This window comes from Momordica charantia, assembly GCF_013281855.1.
Source record: "Momordica charantia cultivar OHB3-1 chromosome 6 unlocalized genomic scaffold, Mcharantia_2.0 BLBB01000006.1, whole genome shotgun sequence".
NCBI lineage: Eukaryota > Viridiplantae > Streptophyta > Magnoliopsida > Cucurbitales > Cucurbitaceae > Momordica > Momordica charantia.
In genome coordinates this window covers 22,491,245-22,514,621 of record NW_028275164.1, presented here as the reverse complement: position 1 = coordinate 22,514,621, position 23,377 = coordinate 22,491,245, and the positions used below count along the sequence as shown (strand labels likewise).

The following is a 23,377-nucleotide window of genomic DNA, read 5'->3' as shown; positions in this document are numbered from 1 at the left end:
ATCTTCCTGCCATGTTCGAGCAACAATTTCACAGCCTTGGAAGCACTTGGCTTGCCCTCAACAAATTCTTCCATTCCTATACAAAACGTCAATAATTAAGCATAATTCATTCAAAATGAGGGAATTGAGAATTCTAATAGCTCAAGGACCTAAGTAAGTGATTTTTTATCTTTTCTATGGTCTCTCGATAAGGACTCTCACATTTACACATCAAAATTGCCCAAATTATACCACAAAATACTCTCTTACGGAGAGTTATCACCAATCCTTATTTGTTACCCCAGGTTGTCGTCCCTTAAAGGTTTTGTATATCTTCTTACCGGTCAAATAATCTTTCATCTGAATCTTCCAAAACCTAAAATTCTGTCCATTGAATCTCATGATCCCTACAAAACTGGATTGCTCACTGAATCCCATGACTCTAAACATTTGCTCTGATACCACTTGTTCGGAAAATTACACAAAATAGCTAACAATTTGTTAAGATTGACTTTTGTTTTCGTTTTAGTTTATCCCCCAATTTTACTAAAACTTGAGAAAGGAGGGACTCCACAACCCTTATATATCATGCAATGTTTCTCTTTTAGATGTATTTTATTTTATTTATTTTCTTTTAAATAAGATTTTCTTAATTAGTTAGGAATTCCTTATTCAGATGATTACTCTTTAGAAGAGGATAAAATTAATCTCCATAAATATATGAGTCTTATTAGAAGATTCATTATTCTAGTACTAACAAAAAGCTCACTTCTCCTAAATTCAAGTTATCTTCCTCCGCCATTAGTAAGTTTGAGAGGCTCAAGTAAGATAAGGATTTCTTATTTTTCAAGTATTATTTGTTTCTTAATCTTATTATTGATGAACAATTTATATTAATTAAATTGATGCTTAAAATTCATATTAATTGTTCTACTACTACCCATGAGTTTGTGATCCATAATTGTCATGAATGATTTAAATAAGTTGCAAGGAGTTGGCTTATATGTGTGATATTTATGGTTCCATGTTACATAGCTTGCATAATAAACTCTAAGGAAATAAAGGGACAAAAATAATTAACTTGCAGATATCTTAAATTATTTGATTTTGGTTTAGTCATTCTCATTAACCTTAATGTTATTCTTTGATTAATATGGAACGCTACCGTACCCAGTTCATTAATTAATAAGATTTAATTTTGATGCTTGATCTAAATTAATTAAATTAGGAGAATTAACACTTACCACTGCTGTTCCTAGTAAATAGATTAAGTTTTTGAATTAAGAAATCAATTTTGTGTAAAGCATATGATCAAGATTACGGATGAGTATCACACTTTTGGATTGGAAGTTTGGTAAGATTGACTTTCGTTTACTTTTAATTTTTAAATTTCAAAATTGAAATTCAAAACCCCCCATTTTATTACAACTTTTGAGAAATTAATTTTATTGGTTACCTTGGGATTCGATCTAGTCTCACTACTTCTACAAATTAGATTTGGTAGAATCAGTAATTATTTTGGAGGGTCTCGACAACCCTTACCAACAATGATATATTGGAGATGGTTTCTTTAATTTCAGAAGACATAGTGATGCATTTATATATTAAACATAGTCTTAACGAAGTACCATTTCGTGATTAGAACTACCATCTATAGGAGAGAGAGAGTATGTGTGTTATATTTCATTCCTTTTTTACTTTTAGGTAGTATATATATTTATCGGTGTCAATTTGAGTATAACAAGTTGGTTAAGGTATATATTCTCGACTAAAAGTTCGGAGGTTTAAATCTCTATTCCACATGTTGTTGAACTAAACAAAATATGTATTTATATAGGTTATTTGTTAGTGCCATTATTACATGACTAGATTGTTGAGAAATTAAGCACTCCAAACAATTTCTCCATCTACTGTTATCCAAGTAAGTAAATCCAATCACACAACACAATAAGAGATTAATAGAAAAGCAGAAAAACGACACAATAGTTTATATTGGTTGACCCCAATAGTTTATGAGGTTACTTTGACAAAGATATTGGATACAAGCACTAGAATATCTCCCCTAGATATTCACTCTCTTGAGATCCCAACAAAAACCCTCTAGATCTAATTACCCCGAATAAAACGTTCTTGATCTATCCCAAGCTGCTACCAATGCTCTCAACCGCTGTCTACAATCTGCCACAAAACTACTTTGAAAACGACTTAAAACGGCTCAACAACCCTAAAATCACAGAACTACAGTATTTATAAAGTCGATACAGCACCATGGCGCTGCGGACGGGAAACGTCTGCATGCGCCCATCTAGACAGCATCGTGGCTCTGCCTCCTTGGTCCCTCTGGCTTGCAGCACCCCGTTTCACCTGTTTTTATCCTTACTTCATCCCGACTCATCTTTAGTTCATTCCTCGATTTAGCTTCACCAATCCCAATGTAGGTACACAAGGCACTTTCTTCCCACAAGAGAGAAATGAGAGATTTAAATTTTTTTTTTTTAAGAATAGACTTTTAAATTATATTTCTTTTATACTCAATTATATTGGTATGTGATGAGGATGATAATTTATTTTCTTAAAAGAATAAATTTAAAGGAAAATTTAAGAATCATATAAAATATGAAGGTTAATATGATCCAAAAATAAAATTATTCGGAACAATGCACGTTGGAGTTGCCGTTGTCGGAGTTCGTGAGCAGCGTCGCTGCTGCTACCGTCCTTGAACTGTCGTGGGTGTTGGATCAGTCATCGTGGGTCGTTGAACGCAAGGGAGAATGCTGTTGTAATGAGTCATCGGAGAAGATTGTGAAGTGTCGGCAGTATAACACATAATGAGGAAGAGAGAGAACAAGGATGGAGGCTAGGATTTCTTCCAAGAAACGAGATGGGTGATGTCACTAAGGAAATATTTTTTAAATGAAGAGACAGAAAGCAATTTTGTAAAAGATTTTATTTAGCGAAGATTATTCACCAAAATTTTAAATCTTTATTTAATGGCCACATGTTTTTCTTTTCCCATATTTTGTTTGTGTCGAACTACGCCACTTTGATACTGCTACTACCGTTTTTGTTGCTTCAACACTACCTCTCTGTTGTTTGAGTATTCTTTCTGGTTGAGCAATGCTCCTACCACTTTATCGATTGAACACTATGCTTTGAATATTGGTTGTGTCGTCCCTACATATGGTGGCAACTGTTGCATAAATTTGGCCCTTTAGATTCACCAAATTTGCAATAATCTTCAATAATAAAAAGGGATTCGACATACCTACAAAATAGAAAGGTTACACACTAGTGTGGTGCTAGCCACACACACTCCGATGCTTGAGTCAGAATTGAAGTTTTTATGTGAAGCATAGCAAAGAGTAGAGTTTTGTAGCGTACCTCAATTATGATTATGTTCCTTCTATTTATAGAGAGAAAAAACCGAGGATTACCAGAATATCTTCACCTTTTGAATATAGAATGTCTTCTCCTAACTCTAGGAAAATTTTAAGGCCCCTAATTTTCACCTTTTGAATTCTTTAAATAAAGCGAACTCGAATGGTAGAAAATAGAGATTTTTCCATCCATAACAACCCAAAATAAAATTCTACTACATGTACGGTACATTTATATAGAATAGTTGAAAATTAAACCACATGTGTTGCATAAGGTTTCATAATGTAACAATATTGTTAATGTATTTATAAGAGTAGGAATATGGAAGTCTGTTACACATGAAAAATGAAAGCCTATATATGAGTTTATAATTACTGCACAATTCGATACTAAAACGTCTGTGATTGGAGTTGAAGTCGGATTTCATCCTCAAAGGAACAAAATTATATTATTAAAATAACATATTAAACTAACTAAAAATATATATAAAAAAAAGATATGATTTTAAAAACTAAGGATTTATGGAAGTCTTGCAATATTGAAATATTTTTATTTAACCATATAAAATACATGTAATTTGAAGAATTAGACATTTTTTTGAGATACCAACCCTTCAATAATCTCAATAAAACAGTATAGTAAAACTTGCAAACTAGTAATTAACCACACAATTTCTTGTTCAAAAGACACATTAACTAAAGAAATCAAGCAATTATAATTTTACCAGTAATGGACTCAACTTCTATTAGCTTTGGTAGGGTGGAAAAAAAAACTTTGTTACCTACTCATTTGTGAATGCAGATTTCTTTGAGTTTTGCTCCACCATCGCCATATTGCTGCACGAACCTTGTATTGAGTCTCATCCACAAACCTGAAATAAAATAAGCATATCTCAAACTCCTCTTCAATACTAAACTTCCAACAACTGCCCAAAATCCAGTAGCAAATCCAAGCATTATAATAACATAAAGCAACCACTTTTCCCCTTCATCCTCCTCTTGATCTGCATTTTCAAGTCCATGTGGCGGCTCATATGGTTTCTCATTCACACATTTAACTGGGAGTGGATCTCCACAAAGTTTAGGATTGCCATCAAAACTGGAAGCCTCATTGAATGCGGAGAGATGACCCTCTCAAGGAATGTTTCCGGAGAGATTGTTGTGAGATAATACCAACACCCCCAATGAATTTAATTTTGACATGCTTTGGGGAATTGACCCAGAAAATCGATTGAAAGATAAGTCGAGTGATTGTAATGACTAGATTGCCCCCATTTCAGTAGGAATGGTCCCTAATAGATTATTGTGGGATAGATTCAATCCAACTAACTTCGTCAACCTCGTTATCTCACATGGAATGAATCCGACCAAGGAGTTATTAGAGAGGTCTATATTCACCATCAATGCTAGTTGTGAAAATGAGTAATCCATCTCCCTCGATTTCAAATATTGTTCGCCACCTTTTGCAGTAAAAACACAACCAACAATATCGCAAGACACAAATTCACTCGGTACCTTGCCTGTCATTACACTAAAACCGCTGAGATTTGGTGGGATATTTCCCTGTAATTGATTATGTGCCAGATCCAAAATTTGCAAGTGTGGGAGAAGGCATAGACTTGAAGGAATGGTGCCATTGAACATATTACCTCGTAGTTTTAGAACTCGCAAATTTCGAAGATTATGGCCCACCCATGTGGGGATGATTCTGGAGAAATGGTTTCCTTCAAGATCCAAATACAACAAATGTTTGGAATTCTTCAAGACAATTGGCATGGATCCTTCAAAATTATTTTTTCTCAAGTACAATTGTACAATGCTCGAAAGATTTCCCAGTGAATATGGAAAGGCCCCTGAAAAGTTACTCGAAGACAAATCCAAACTAAACAGGTTTGAAGTCAAGAAACAACCGTGAACCATCCAGAGAGCCTGTTGTTTGAAAGATCCAAAACTCTCAGATTCTTCCATTTGCAAATCGATAGTGGTAAGGAATCATTGACATGATTATCATTGAGATACAGCTCTCTCAAATTGGGCATCTGATCACCAATGCTGGATGGGAGTGGTCCAACGATCTGATTATGGGAAAGAATCAAATGGGTTAGATTTTGCCCTCTCAACCATGTTGGTATAGGACCTGAGATACTTATGTTGGACAATTGCAAATTAGGAAGTGCTGTTTGTGTTCGAAGCCATTCAGGAAACTTGCTTCCCAAGAATTTACATGACGATGCTGAAAAGAACTTCAATTGAAAAGGAGGAACCCAATTGGATTTTATGTGAAATGATAAGTCAGTGTAACCCATCGTTAAACCATCCAACTGAGAAAGATTAGCAAAATGAGCTTCTGAAATAACGCCTTTGAGCTTGTTTCCTGATATGTCCAAGGTCTTCAAACTTGTAAGTTGGCTAAAACATTCCGCACCCACCTCTTCAAATCTATTTGATCCGAGACTCAATGCTCTCAAATTCAATAATCTTCCAATGGAGGTTGGAATTGCTCCACTTAGGTTATTGTGAGTAAGATCTAAATATTGAATGTTCGATAAATTTCCAAGTGAAGCAGGAATTGGACCATAAATGTTACTTCCAAAGAGACGAAGGGTCTGCAATTGCTTGAACATTCCTAACCAATTTGGAATTTTATTTCTCACATTTGTAAGTGATAAGTCAAGCTCTTGGAGATCGCATCTATTGCAATCCATAGATACATTTTCATAACTTCCAAACACCTCACCACCAAGATCATAGTTCCTCGATAAATAAAACTCTTTTAGGCGACAATTGTTTCCAATGAAGGACGACAGTCCACCCTTGATGGTAGTGAATTTATTTTTTGAAAGGTATAAAAATCTCAAGGAAGTCATATCCTGGAAAGCTTCAGGAATAGGCCCAGTAAAGTTATTATAAGACAAATCTAAAAGTTGAAGTCTAGTAAGAAATGAAGAATTCAAGGAACTATAATACAAGTTGTGGTTTTTAAGGCTGCAAGAACTAAATCTTAAGGATGACAATAAAGGAAGAGAACTAAGCACTTGCATCAAATTTGAAGCCGTTGGAAAGTTCATCCCACTCAAGTTAAGGGCTTGTAAAGAAGAAAGCCGAGATATCCATTCACCATTGCCACCATTAAGCATGTTCAATCTTCCACCAGAATATTGATCATAGGGTGATGATAAATCAAGAAAGTTCAATTTAGTAAGATTCCCCAGGTGAGGAGGAACTTTCCCATAAAAATATGCAAGAGAAAGATCAAGGTATCTTAATTCTAGCATTGAACCTAAGAAATTTGGAATTTGACTATAGTTGAAGTTGTTCCCTCTTAAATCCAAGTAATTTAAATATTTGAACTCTAACAAACTAGAGTCAATCGAATTACTTGTTAAAAGATGTAGAGTAGTCAAGGAAAACCTGATTGTTTCGAAGATCAATCTTAGAAATGTGTCCATTGGTTTCATTGCAGCCAACTCCATCCCAGTTACAACAATCTATTCCTTTCCATGAAGCCAAGCGATTAGAAGGATCATCAAAACTTTTCTTGAGTTGAAGTAGAGCTTCTCGCTCCTTTTCGATGCAGGTTATAGCTGAAAAGAAAATTGAATCAGAAGCACCAAGAGGGCCAATAGAAATAAACCTTTCTCTCGAAGTTTCATCATTTTGATAAGAACTCAAATACTGAAGGGTGAATTTAGTTTAGAACTTTGTGCATTTTATATATGAATTTTAGTACAATTTTTTTCTTTTTGCAAAAATTATTTTAGAATCACAATTAAAAGGATGTCTTTTACTTGTAATGGAAATTTTTTTTGGTCAGTGGCTCATATTTTAATTATTTTTTTAGTACAACATATAGGAGGGAGAGATTTGAACTCACAACCTTTTGATCGTGTCTTTTAATTTATTGAGTTTATGTTTAAGTTGACACTCATATTCTAATTGTTGACCGATAACATATGATTTAAAATTATGGCATAAATATACTAGTTAATTAGTAATTGCCAAACAATAATTGATTTGATTAGTATATCTTATACCAATTTCCAATTTATTAAAAATGACAAAGAATTAACTGATTATCTTTGAAGGTCATGGTGGTAATGTTTCAACTATTTTTTTAACAAAAACAAAAAAAAGAAATTAAAAGACAAAGACTCTCGCTATTTTTAGAATTTCATCTCTTATTTCTTTCATCCTAATAATTTAAAAGGATTGTTTCTTTCAGCCAACCCTTCAATAAAGATTTAATTAAACAGAAGCAAGAAGTCGTTTAATGGGCCATGAAAGACTTTTGAGTCAACTTCATTTTTAGCTTTATCCCTGATATCATTTCAAGTTTTGATTATTCTAATTACTTGTTTTATTTTCCATGATTGATGACCAAAATCAGTTTGAATGCAAAGGCGCATGAAAAGAAGTAGAGCTATAGACAAACATTTTAATTAGCTCTTTTAATTTATTTTTTTTAATAAAATTGAAATTAAGTACTTAATTTGAAAATTGCCCATGAATTTGGTAGGTTGTAATTTGTATCAGTTTTTATCCTAAATTTTCAATTTAATCGTCAAATTGACCATAAACTTAGACAGGTGCCAAAATTTTACCACTATTCAATTTGTACAATCCCCCACTAGTTTTAACAAAAAAATTAGGTAAAAAAAACTCTATAAATATACTAATTTAATCAAAATTAAGTTTTATACAAAATTAAGTTTGATTAATGAACAAAATCATCATTAAATAACTTCACTAAAACTTACAAATTTGAAAAAAAAAATATTTTTTTTTTGTATTTTTTGTCTCAATTGTATTGATTTCGTACCAAAATAATACTTTTCTAAATGACCCTTCAAACAAAAACCTGCTATAAGGTAAAAATTGTAATACCTTTTAAAGTTTACTATAAGGATTTCAAAACTTAACCAATTGAAGGTGCAATTTGATGTTGAATTCAAAGGGAAAAAATGAGTGCAACCTGATGAAATTGAAAGTTTATAGTAATAATTGATAGACCTGATGAAATTGAAAGTTTATAGTAATAATTGATAGATCTGTCAAGTTTAAGGTAAAAATTGATCTTTTTTTTCTCAAGTTGTACAAGGAAACATGGTAAATGTCCAATTCTTATAGGGGATCACTATTTACATCATGAAAATGAATGAATAAAAATCAAATAGGTGGAAAATTTGTGGAACTAGGAGAGTAGGGAATCAAAATTTTAATAGTTTGTTTTCAGAAAATAATTTCAAACTCATCATTTAAAAAAGTGTTCTTGCGATTAAATGATAGCATTTAATAGAGAATTGAGAGAGAAAATTTAAAGAGATCGGGACTTTTTTCGTTTTAATGAAAATTGATGAATAAGAATAAATAGATAAAAAAATTTGTAGAATTAGAACCAAATTTTAATTTTTGGTTCTGCAAAAATTATTTAAGAAGTCATGATTAAAAAGATGTGTTTATGACATTGTGATATAAAAAATTATGGCTTATTTTACTTCGACTAGAAATTGGCAGCCAATTAAAAGAAAATTTCACAACAATCACGGATAAACATATATGATTTAAAATTATCAAATAAATCCACTAATCACTTGATAATTATCGAACGATAAATGGTCTACATTAAGGGAAAAAAAAACAATAAATGGACTACGTTTAAATTATTTTGAATTATAAAAGTTATTTTTATAATTTATGATATTTTTATAATTTATGACTTGGTCTTTTTTTTCTTCCCAACCAACCCTACAACATTTGATAATGATAGGACATATAAATGTTCACGATTATGTAAAGAAAATGCAAAATTTATGGAAATGGAATAATAAAGTTGACAGGCTATAAAGACTTCGAAAGTCTTTGATGCAATGCAGTTGCCCTTGTCACCCACTATTTAATCTTATTAAAGAGTTGAATGGACATAAAATAAATTGAGAAAGAAGTGATAAACTAGGGAGAAAACAAGGAATTACTTTATTGATATGGAAAAGAAAATTAATTAATGAAATACATAATATGATGTTTATATAGATTGAACCCTAAACCATAACAAAAAAAGACTAATATATCCTCAAGGACTAATAACAATAAAGATCATAATAATTTATGCTAACATCCCACGCAAACTCACGAAACTACAACTATAAGCATGAGGAGTTTGTCAAATAAAAAACGAAAGCATGAAGCGGAGTGTGCCTTGGTAAATATATCAGCAATCTGTAGAGAAAAAGACACAAAAGGTAATATGATAGAACCATACTGAAGATTAATGGAATGAGATGATGAAGATAAACGCCCATATCTACAAGTAGCCAACGTAACCAAATAATTTTACAAGTAGTCGAGGTCATGGCAAAATATTCAACTTTTGTAGAAGATCGAGAAATAACATCTTGTTTCTTATACTCCCATGAAATAAGTGAATCACCAAGGAAAATACAGAATCCAGTGGTCGACTTGCAATCCAGTAGGATCACCAGTCCAATCAACATCAGAGTAAGCACGTAAGTCTAAAGCGAACGTGAAAGGAACAAAAGAGACTTTGAAACATTTTCACCAAGTTGGTGGGCAACACTAAGAGGATGGGTCATATAAACATTTTCATGAATGTCACCATTCAATAAGCTATTCTTGACATCCATTTGAAATATTTCCACCAGCAAATAGAGGCCACTGAAATTATAATGCGAAGAGTCATCATTTCTGTAATAGGGACAAATGTTTCTTCCTAAGCCATGTCATACTCTTGATGGTAGTCTTTGGTAACAAGTTGAACTTTGTATCTTTCGATACATCCATCAAATTTAGTTTTAATCTTATAGAACTGCGAGAGCCAACAGTACGACCTGCACTTGTACATTTATAAACAACGGGGAATAATGATGACTAGTGATAAACTAAGCGAAGTGACAACTGTAGAGAATTTCTGAAACCAAGCACGAGGTTTGAGCCCATAAAGTGCTTTCTGAAGCCTACAAACTTCATCGAGTTGGTAGACAACACCGGGAGGAGCAGTCATATAAATGTCTTCATGAATTTCACCATTCAAGAAGGTATTCTGGATACCCATCTAAAATATTTTCCATTAGCGAATAAAGGCCACTGAAATTATAGTGCGAAGAGCCATCATTTTCGCAACAAGGGCAGATATTTCTTCCTAATTCATGTCGTACTCCTGATAGTAGCCTTTAGCAACAAGTTGAGTTTTGTATCTTTCAATGGATCCATCAGATTTAGTATTAATATTATAGACCCAACGAGAGCCAATAGTACGACATGCACCTTGTACATTTCATAAACAAAGCGGAATCATGATTACTAATGATAAAACTAAGCGAAGTGGCAACGGTAGAGAATATTCATCCTATGATGATGATAAATCAAGAAACATCCATTTAGTAAGATTTCCTGAGTGAGGAGGAACTTTCCCATTATGCAAGAGAAAGATCAAGATATCTTAATTCTCACGCTGAACCTAAGAAATTGGGAATTTGACTATAGTTAAAGTTGTTCCCCCTTAAATCCAAGTAATTTAAATATTTGAACTCTAACAAACTAGAGTCAATCGAATTACTTGATAAAAATGTAGAGTAGTCAAGCAAAACCTGATTGTTTCGAAGATCAATCTTAGTAATGTGTCCATTAATTTTATTGTAGCCAACTTCATCCAAATTACAACAATATGTTCCTTTCTATGAAGCCAATCGATGAGAATGATCATCAAAATTTTTCTTTAGTCGAAGGAGAGCTTCCCGCTCTTTTTCGATGCAGGTGATGATTGAAACTTGGGAGAAAGAAAGTTGGATTAGTATCACCATGGATCAAAGAGCCAATGAAATGAACTTCTTTCCGAAAGTTTCCTCATTTTTTATAACAACTCAACACATTGTGAATTTAGTAAGAGCTTGGTTCATTTTAAATAAATTTTAGTGCAATTTTTTCTTTTTTCCAATTTTGCAATCTTCAAACTGTAAATTGTAAAATATAGCAATTTATTGTTGACACCATTTACATGATGAAAATGAATGAATAAGAATCAAATGGATTGGAAAAATTATTTCAGAATCACAATTAAAATAATGAATTTTGCTATTAATGAAAACTCTTAATTAGTGATTCGTATTTTATTGATTTTAAAACATAAGGGCTACTTTACAGTGATTTATAATTTTTTAACTGTTTGATGATATATGATTTTAAATTATAACGTAGATATGCTAGTTAAGTAATAATTGTCGTTAAAGCGAGCAAAAATAATAGTAATTAGTATATATCTCCAACCAAGAGGTTGTGAGGTCAATCCTCCACTCCTTATTGTACTTAAAAAAGTAATAATTGTCAAACAATACTTCAGTAAATTATTTATTTATGTTGGGATAATGGAACCAAAACAGACATGTCGTATAAAGAAAACGACTATAATATTATTTGTCATATAAGGATTAGGATATTTGGCCTCCTATAAATAGAGTTCTTTTGTTTAGGTCTTGTTCATGTGTTGTTGCACATCAAAGTGGTAGCTGAACGTGTAGGTATACGTATTTTCAGAGGGCAATGGCAGTGGTATTTGACAGTGTTTTAGAGACGAGATCTCGGGGTTGTAGAGCATCGTCAGCAACTATTCTCGTGCATATTTAGTGAGGTTTTCATTATTGTTTCCTAAGATTCTATTGTTGTAGTTCATAGAAGCTACGTGGCTTTTGTCGATGCCTCTAAATTTGAAAGATTATTGTATTTGGCCATTGTATTATCCCAAAATTATAGTAGAACTCGTTGTCGCGGGAGACTGGACGTAGCCCATAGTTGGGATAAACCAGTAGAAATATCTTGTGTTGTTTACTACGCTTTCCCTATATTTTTCTTATTGTGTGATTGACTTAGTTTTTACTGAAGAAGTGTAGAAGGGGAAAATATTCTTAGTAAGTGATTTTCCTAACAAGTAGTATAAGAGCTGTAAGGTTCAGCGTAATGGGATCTAGTGGAAAGTCACATCACTACTTCGAGGAGTTTTGAGATTTTATGGGAAAAATTTCGGGTTTTGGAAGATGCAAGTGACATATCTTCTTACATACAAGAAGATACACAAAACCCTAAAAGAACGACCAGCTACTGGGATGATAGACAAGGAATAGGCGGAGATGGATGAACCGGCCATAGCGATCATTAGGTTGTGTTTGTTGATGAACGTGGCAATTTTTGTAGCGAGTCAGAAAACAACAATGAGATTGATGAAGGCGCTGACGGATAGATATGAAAAACCTTCTGCCAATAGCAATGTATATCTCATTACGAGATATTTAACATTCATATGGAGGAAGGCACGTCGGTGAACTCCCACATCAATGAGGTCACTCAGCTGATGAAATAATTGGAGTCGATGGATTGAAGATGAGGTGAAGGTTATAAAAATGTTGTCTTCTTTGCCTGAGAGTTGAACGATGAAGACAGCAGTGTCGAATTCGTTGTGGGATAAGAGTCTAAAATTTTCATATATATGTTATGCTACAATTGAAAGAAGTGGGAAGAATTTCTCATCCACTTTCGGTATGGAGAACTCTATGAAGTCATCATTGGTAGTGTAGAACAAAGACAAAGGGAATATGAGATATGGGAAACAGTAGGGACATAGCCAGAGGAATGGGAGAAGTGAGATTGAATGTTTTTACTGCTATGAGAAGAGCCAATTTAAGAAACGCTGTAAGAAGTTAAAGAGGGTCAAGAAAAGGAAGCCCAGCCAAATGTGGCGTTAGATGACATGTTGTTAGTATGCGTTTAGAGCGACACAACATTTGTGGATTTGTCAACAGGATGGATAGTGGCAATGCAGCTTCAGTGTATGTATCTTCGGATAGGAGTTGGTTCACATCTCCCACTAAGGACATTCATGATATTGTGAGGACAGGTAATAAGAGATTCTTCAAGGTCAGAGGAATTGAGGAGGTGTGTCTAAGGATTTGTAATGAGACCGTGTTAGCTTTGCATTGTGTCTGGTAATGTACCCAATTTCAGGATGAATTTGATATTAGCAGGAAAGCTGGATGACGAAGGCTACATATGTGAATTTTCAGAAAACAGGTGGAAATCATGAAGGGATCGGAGGTAGTGGTTGTTGGCCAGAGAGAAGCTTCAATGTATGTGTTGAGGTTTGGTATTGCCAGAGGATCAAAGAGACAAGTTATGCATACTGATGCAGATACTTCAGGGAGAGACTTGAAAGAACTAGCAGCATTGACAGCCAGGATAAGATAATGAGAATATGTCATCAGTTCAAGTAAAATAGCTGAGAAGTAGATGAAAGGGAAACGGGAACAATTTAGTGAGGTGTTCAGTATACTGTCAGGATAATACTCCCATTGTCAGACGAATTAGCGAGCTGATGAAGTCTCATAGGCGAACGACTGCATTGAGGAGAAAGACTACTGTTGGTGAGGGTGAGCTCTCAAGAGTGACAATGGACTTGGGTGGGAGTTGCCAAGTCCTCAGATGGAAAATCTTTCTTTAGAAGTTGTTGGGTGCGAGTGAAGAAGGAAGTGTCGAGGACCACTTAGCTCGAGCGAGAGCACGTGGTTGTGTCTCTTACATTTGAGAGACAAGACCACGTAAGATTGCTCAGTCTCAGGGTAATCACAGATGGAGTCTTGGCTGGTGCCAAGAAAATGTCAAAAACTGTTGGTGAAGTGGGAGTTGAGCCTTGGTTAGTGCGAAGAAGACATTCATAATTTAGAAGTTGTTGGTGCAGTTAGAATTGAGTCATGAGGGACACTGTTGTTACAATAGGAGGCAAGATTGTTGTTTTGTCCTAAGTGGGAGATTGTTTGGATAATGGAGCGAAAACAGAAAACTTATGTTCTATGAAAAAATGATTATAATATTGTTTGGCCTCCTATAAATAGAGCCATTTTGTTTAGGTTTTGTTTATGTGTTGTTCCACATCAAAGTGACGAATGAACGTGTAGGTGCACAAATTTTCAGAGGGTAGCGACAGTGGTATTTGACAGAGTTTCAGAGGCAAGATCGTGGGGTTGTAGAGTATCGTCACAACCAATTCTCATGGATATTTGGGGAAGTTTTTCATTCCTGTTTCTTAGGATTTTAATGTTGTAGTTCCTAGAAGCTTGGTGACTTTTGTGGAGACCTATAGATTCGAGGGACAAATACAATAATTATTGTATTTGTCCATTGTCTTATCTCAAAATTATAGTAGGACTCGTTATCATGGAAGACTAGATGTAACCTATAGTTGAGGTGAACCAATATAAATCTCTTTGTGTCGTTTACTGCACTTTCTCTATATTTCTCCTATTATGTGGTTGACTTAGTTTTCATTGAAGAACCGTGGAACGGAAAAATATTTTTGGTAAGTAATTTTTCCAACTATTTAGCCTCCCCAATATCAATTTCTAATTTACTAAAAATGACAAAGAATTAATTAATTAATTAATTTTTCGAGTGCTAATGGCAAATAATTAATTTAATATTTGCTCATTTATTTTTAAATTCTTTCGAGTCCTTTCATGGGACATCAAATACTTTTCATTGAACTCCCTTTTTTAACTTTATTCCAAATTATTTCAAGTTTGATTGTTCTACATATGCTTTATAACTTTATTCCAAATTATTTTAAGTTTGATTATTCTATATATGTATATAGTATAACAAATTGAGGTAGGAGGGTTGGAACCTATGCGACAAATTGATTAAGTCTCAAGTTTAAATTTTCACCTATTTATTTTAATTAAAAAACTCATAAATAATTTGATATTTCTATAACTTCATGATTGAGTCTCTTATTATTTCTTCCAACCAACCATAGGTTAAGTCTTGAATTTGATAATGACAGAATACGAAAAGACTTTTGCAATTACGTAAAGAAAATGCACTCGAAAAGTGGTTGAAGAGAAAAATGTAAGCAAAAAGACCTTGAGCCATTCAAGACTTACTTTTCAGACAAACTCAACTTTAAATTTTAATTCTCATGATATATTTCGAGTCATCTTTGTTTGATTATTCTACATCACTATTCCGATCCATTTTATTTTTCCTGCTATACTCATGTGTTTTCCACATGGTTTTAAATATTCGTCCGATATTTCCATCTATATTTTTATGTATTTATGGGTTTGACATTGACACGATGGATAAATCGACATTTCTATCATATTATAAAAAAAATCTACAAAATATGAAAAATATCAACAAAGTGTCGTTAATATATACATACTATTAATATTAATCATTTCGAGCTAATTAGAAATAGAAAAATGATTACTTGTTAATTTAAATATTTTTTTATGATTTTTTAATTTTTCTAACTTTTACGGAAATATTCATCAATACCAACATTTTGTCGATATTTCTATAAAATTTGAGAGTCGCATCCCGTACATTTAAAACTTTCGTTTCCATAATAGACCCAAATCAAGGTTAAGCACAAAAGGTAACTGAAAAGAGTGAAAAGACCTTTGACAGACATTTTACTGTTTATTAATTTTTTTTTAAACAATGTTAAATCATGTACTTCGTTTGAAGATTTTTTTTTTTTAATTGTAATCTTTTAAATTAATCTAAATTTATTTGGATATCATTATTAAATTTAATCAAATGAAGAATAACATTTGGTTATCATTGGTAAATAAATCAAAATAAACTTTGATTCTCGGCCAACTAATAATATTATTAACATGGTTAAAAGCTAGATGTTTGAAATCGTTTTTTTTTTTTAGTACGAAATTGTCTTTTTAATACTATTTAAAGTACATAGATCATTTAAAATAATTATCGGTATAAAATAAAATGATTTGAATTCATTTATTATTTTATTAGATTTTTTGGGTTTTGTAAAAAAATGGGAAAAAATGAGGATTTCCATATCTCTGTTTTTCCCTTTTTAGATAGCTGACCTATGTGATATACAAAGTAGGAAAAATTCTCATCAATTTTATGTTAGTCTTATTTTGTACAAAATTTCATATATATAAACTATTTCCTTCTACTAAACTAGTTTTCGATTATTTTTTTAGTCTAATTTATAATCAAATTCAAAATTAAAATATATTTAAATTAAATCTAAATAAGATAATTAAACAAAGATAAAATTCATATAATATTTTATTTAATGACATGAATAATTTAAAAAATATATTAAAAAATTTATTGCACTTTGAACTATATAACAACAAAATTAACTCTAGATTTTGCGTTAAATTATAAATTTAATCTCAAAACATGAAAAAGTTTTATTATACCCTTAAATTTTTTTATTTTAACCAATTAAGTTTATGTTCATTGCACTGCTATATAAGTATTAATATGACGTGGTAGTTAAACTAATAAGTAATGATTTAGCACGACATGTAGCGTAAAGAAATAGATTATTTTATCAAAATAAAAATAGTTGAGGCAAATAGTTTGGCTTAAAATGTATACCCCACTTGTTCACCTACTTCATCTTATTATTGGGGATTATAAATATATTAGCCGTGCAAAATTAATTGGTGATGAGAAAAAGTTGTAGTGTAATTATAACAGTATGATTTCAGTCCTAATTAAGATTTATTTAGAGAGGACAAAAAAATTTAATTTTTTTATAATTGAACGATTGAGTCGAGTATGGCTTAGATCTCTCTCTTTTTATTATTATTTTCTTTTGACGTTTCACATTTATTTTATGAGGTTGCTTATTTTAAATTCATTTTATCTTGACTTTGAACTATCAAAAAATAATTAAAATCATTATTTTGTCATCAACCTCTATCCAATCCAATTTCTAACTTACGTGACTTCAGTATAAATGCATGCAGTACCTTACTATACATATTCAAATTCTATTATCCAAATATTAAATAATTGACCGAAAATAAGGACAAAGGCAAAAAATATTTATTCTTATACTTTAGAGACTAAAATAAATATAAAAAATTTAAGGACGAAAATAGAATATACCTTAAATCAAGGAATTAAAATTAATGCTTTTTTTAGTTAAAAAATACGTAGAAATGGAGATTTGAACTTTCAATGATATATACATTGATTATTAACTTATGTTCAGATATCAAATAATATAATTTTAACTTAAGACTATTTCAACCAACCCAGCTAGATAGGGATTAAATTGATGGAGAATGGGGTTTGATATCACATAAAGACTTCGTAATTATGTAAAGAAAATGGAGCGAATGAAGTACTCGAAGAGAAAAATGTGAGCCAAAATTTCTTTTTGTTAAACGAGTACATGATTCTAGTTTGAGGCAACTATATTCTTAACTTTAGGTTAATTACCGAAAAATGTCTATGAGGTATTGGATTGATTTCAATTATGTCCTTTTCCTTTGAAATCATAAGTTATTAAGTTATTTAAAAATAGAAAAAGAAAAGAAAAAAGAAAAACTCTTTTTTCAACATCCATGAAGTTACAAGTGTTGATGCAAAATTATACCGAGCTGTCGAGGTTGGCCACATGGCAATTGGTCGAGCTGACGAGGTGTGAGCTCATGCAAGGTAGAACCTGCAAAAAAAAATTAAACACTCCGACGCTCAAGTCAGTATAAGAACGAGCTCAAATAGATCATTCTCGGACTAGAATTGTATACCTGAGTAAGAGGAATGAAGATCATATCTTTTTATAGGCAGAGTGAAACGACACGTCCGTTATGGCCGTTACGACAAGGCGGTTAGCTGTCGGGCCATAGGTCAGTAATAATTGAGGTCAGATATGGATGAACTTAGTAGCTCAAGCTCCGTCATAGGTGAGTTTAGGAGCTCGACCAAGGCAATAGGTGAACTAAGGAGGTCAGCTATAGGTGAGCTTAGGAGCTCGTGGCCATATCTCGCCATGTAGTATGTCATATTTTTGCCTCCAACAACCAGTATCAATACTTGTCTATAATATTATAGCAAATATTTCTTGGTAATTAAGGCTTTAGTTAGTCTTGACTTTATTTGTTGAATTAAAAAAAAAAAGCACATGATATGTGAAAGAATTTATTACTATTATTTGTTTTAAAACAATAAAATAATTTATTTAGACCTATCTTCATCACTCCAATTCTTATATTCTAAGAATTGATGGATCCATTGTTGGAATTAATTTAATAATTAATTCATATGTGGGTAACAAATTAAAGAGGTAATTATATTTGAGCTATTTAATGGGCATACAAAGTGATATTAATTATGAGCCCATGACTTCTGAGTGGTGTGGCTTGCTGAGTAGAAACCAGCCCATTAATCTTAGGGGATTATGAAAACCCTAGGATTAACCTATAAATATATGGTTATGGTCCCCAATATACTATGCTTCTTGAGCCTCTTGTTCCCATCAAACAGAGAGTATTGTCCATATTTGGTGTGGGTTGCATAGTTGAGGAAGATCACAAACCGCAGATCGTGGTCAATCTATCTAATGGTTTCAGGTAATTCTAATCTCTTTACAGATTTTGGTTTTCTTCCATGCTTAGTTGATTGTTCTGGAATTTTATGGCTTTTAGTTTAGAATAATCATGAATTAGGATTTGTGTAAAATTTCGAACCTCCATGACTTAATTTCAGAACTGCGCACAAATTGATATAAACCAGAATTGAAATGCATCTATATTAAATATATTCCCTTCTATGTCTATTAATTAAACAAAGTAATATTATTACTAAACTATAACCAACCGTGTTATTTTTCATGTCAGATCATTTGGTGGAAAAGATGACTTTTATATATATAAAATAATTTAGCTTCTTGTTGTACTGGTTATATGACATATATCTCCCACCTAATGGTTTAAATTACATAAACAAATATGGGATTAAACTACCAAGTCTAAACTACTTTTAACTTTAATAAATTTATTTGTTAACACCATTATTTAAACTTTAATGTGGCATGCTGATTGGACTAGCTAGCAACATGATATAAAAGGCAAGCTATGTGATTAAAATAAAAATAGGTGAACTAAATAATTTGGGTTAATATGTATTTCACGGGTTCACGTCCAACCTCTCCTATAATTATTGACAATTATAAACTATTAGAATTGCAAAATTATTGATGATGAGAAAAATATTATCCATGTAATTCAATAATGTAATGGGGAGGGTGATTGGCTAGTATAATTTCAATTTCTAATTTATTTTGGTGATTGAATGATTGAGTCTTGTTAGAATATACATATATATATATTCAATTTATATAAATTAAATTTACCAAATCCAGCCGCTTATTCTTAAAAAGTCTTACTCTTTTTAATTGTGATACTTTATTTTATTTGTTATTTGTTATATTTTATTTTTTGAGAGGTTGGTCTTCAAACATTTTATTAGGTATATTATTTATTTAATTTCAAATATTTTAATAGAATAATTTATTCAAAGCTTGGATTACATTGACGAGATGAAAAAAGGTCACAATTATGTAAAGAAAATGCAGGGATGGAGCCGTTGAAAAATGTCAAGTCATTTTTGGAGGACCACTAAAGACCTTTCAAAGCAACTCAATTCTTAACTTTAATTTTCAAGGTGAACCCACTTTCGCGGGAAGGACCAAGGATAAGGACTACCACTTTTAATTTTGTCTACATAAATAATCATAATAATAATAACTATAGGTAAAATAATAATTTTTCTCGAGAACTTAGTAAGGTGTACTGATTTTTATCCTAAACGTTAAATTTCATTAATTTTGTACCTTAAACTTAAATAAGATAAGCAAAGTTTCACATCAATTAAAAAGTTTTGCATTTCTAACTTCTAATAGGTTTTCATTTGAAAAATCATTGAAAAATATTTTTCAAATTATAAAACACATATCTGGTATGATATTGTCTTGATTAAGACAATAACAATATTAGAGCTAATCTTTTTTGTAAGTTGAAATTTATAAATTTTTGAAGGGTTATTTAACGATTAATTTACCTTAACTTTTACAATGCTTTATTTTTCATACATTAGTGAGTTTTTTGAGTTATTATGTATGTATGTATCTATAGATATGCATATATATAGATATGTATATTTATACAGGTATGGGTTAAAATTAGGTTAAAATAATAATTGCTTCCTATACTTTCAAAATATTCAACTTAAGTTAATTTTGGTCAATGTACTTTCAAAATATTCATTTTGGTCACTGTATTTTCAAATTTTAGTTAATTTTAGTTGATATATTTTCAAAATGTTCGTTTTGTTCTTTGTACTTATAAAAAGTGACTATTTTATCCCATATTTTGAAAATTTTAATACAATGTTTTCACATAATAGAAAATCTTTAATATAAAGTCATGTTTACATTTCAATAAATTTGAAAGAGTGTGGTATTGAAATTGTCTATAGGAAAAAGTGAGATTAAAAATAAAATTGAGTTGACCAAAGAGGTCACTTTTTTTAAATCAGGGATCAAAATGAATATTTTGAAATTACGAACACTAAAATGAACTGGACTAAACTGAACATTTTCAAAGTACAAAAACCAAAATGAACCCAAGCCAAAAGTAGATGGACCAAAATAGTATTTTAACCTTGAAATTTATTAGTGAAATAGTATAAATTGAATAGGAATAAAAATCGCAACACTTATTTATCCAAGTTTTGGATCCAATTTGACGAAGTTTAGTGTGAAAATTGATACTAGGTAGTAAAAATTGATTATTTTTTCCAAAATTATATATATTATTATGAATTTAATTACATCATAACCCAATCAGATAAGACCAGAGTTGATCAAATCCAGTCGAGGCTGTCCGTCTTAACCAACCCAAGGAGACTCCCTCTATAAATAAGAGGAGAGACCTTGGGTGCGAGGTATCATGCTGGTACTTGTAGGTTTTCACTAGAGCTATCAACACTAGATATAGGAATCAAATTTGCACATCAACTAACATTTGACATGAGTAAGAGCGGAAATAATCATAAAGACATCCTAGAAACTGAATGATCCAAACACGAGTAACTTCCGAGGAAGATGGTAGCCTGAAGCAAAAATGTACCACACCCGAAGGTGCTCCCTTCGACTTAATCCAATTGACCTGTTCCAAAGAAGGATAGGGCAAAAGACAAGTTCATCGCACTGGAAGGTAAGGTGGAAAAAATGAGTTAGACATAGACGATAAAGGCCATGAATCGCCAGAAGCAACCGACAAGAGGCCAAGGTCAACACCTGATCAAGCAAGATCTACCTTCGTTCGTACACAATCCTATAAAAGGCAAAGCCTGAACATTGAAGGCATTGACAAGTACTACAAGAATGTTTTGTTTTCATGACGAACGAATTCGCGACAAAATAACATTCGTCGGGAGAAGCAAGTTATTATGACAAAATGAACTTTTGTCGCTAGATTTACCAATGAAATTATATTTCGTATGGAGAAGCAAGTTATCTGGATGAAATGTAATTTAGTTGTTGGGAAAAAATATAGATAAATCGAACTTCCTGTAAGGTCTTCAAACAAGAACTATTTGATTTTCCCCATTTACAGGCTAAAAGTAGATAAGTAAGTAACAATAACAAAGGAATAAGAGATAGGGATAGAAAAGCTTAACACCACACGGATTATACTGGTTCGCCCCTATCTTGGGACTACGTCCAGTCTTCTACGAAAAAACAGGTTCAACTATAGTTGGGAATATTACAATAGAGGTCTCACTCAAAATATTATTATCTTGCTTCTAAGTACCCTAACAATGGCTACCTAGGATTACACAATTAAAAATACCTTCATTAAACCCACGAGATACAAATTCATTTTTTTCACACATTGCCCACAACCACTCAAGTCTCTCTTATTTTGATTCTGTACAAATGAAACCTTAACAAAAGGGTTCTATTTATAAGAGGTCAAATATCTCAATCCTTATACGAAAACAATATTGTAATCCTTATAAGACAATAATTTCCTCATAGGACACGAGTCATCTGTTTTGGCTCCATTGTCCCAACAATCTCCCACTTGGAGACAAAACATCGATCTTGCCTCCCACTGCAACAGCAGTCTCTGATAATCTTGGAAAACTCCAAGGCTTCTTCTGCAACAACTTCTGATCTTCTTGAAAAAATCTTCAAGGCTTCTCCTGCAAGTTTAAAAACTTGTAAAACAAAATATCAGAAATCATCAGTCTCATCTATCTTTGCCTTGAGGTCGGGCAATCTACGTGGTCTTGTCTCCCAAACACAAGAGATACAGCCACGTGCTCCCACTCAAACTAAGTGGCGATATCTGAAGCTTCCTTCTTCGTTCTCAAACACTGATTCTTGAAGAAAGAATTTCTCACTGATGACTTGACAACTGTATTCAAGCCTACTGCCAGAATTGAAACTCCATTCTTTACCTCAGCACCTATTGAGTTCATCTTCTTTGATGCAACTGTTCGCTGATGTGACTTCATCAATTCACCCATTCGTCTGACAACTGAAGATAATCCCAGACAACCTAAAGAACCTGTTCTCGTTCTTTGACTTCCAAATTATTGTTCTTGAATTGATGGCAGATCTCCTGATATGTTCTGGTTGTCTTTGTTGCTGGCTCAGTCGTACCTCTTTGGACACCATCTGCAACTTGCATCCACTGTTTCAATGATCCTCTGGCAACACTCAATTGCGACGTGTAAACTGTAGATCTTCTATGGCCAATTGCCACCAACTTGGATCCTTTGGTGAGCTTCCACTAGTTCCCACCAAACTCACTTTGATAACCATCATCGTCCAACTTACCTGCAGAGATAAGGTTCATTCTGATACTTGGTACATACCTGACATCTCATAGTAATAACTCAGTCCCACTATTGGTCTTCAATCGTATATTTCCAATCCCTTTAGTCTTGGAAGTTTTCGATTCCCCATCCTCATGTGGCCGTGATTGCCTATTCTGAAATATGTGAATAATCTTCTATTTGAAGATATGTGTACTCAAGTTGCGCTGTCTATTACCCATTCTAATGACTGGTTTCCTGTTTTTGTGTTGCTTTCAACACAGATGAGGGCATCGTCTACAATTGCATTTGACTCTGCCATATACCTTTTCAGATCCTCTTTTAATATTCTA

General features: G+C 32.4%; 1 pseudogene; it reads right to left on the bottom strand.

Moving 5' to 3' along the window:
* Positions 1–2,903: 2,903 nt before the first annotated feature.
* LOC111021827 (receptor-like protein EIX2) lies at positions 2,904–7,049 on the bottom strand (annotated as a pseudogene).
* Positions 7,050–23,377: the final 16,328 nt, after the last annotated feature.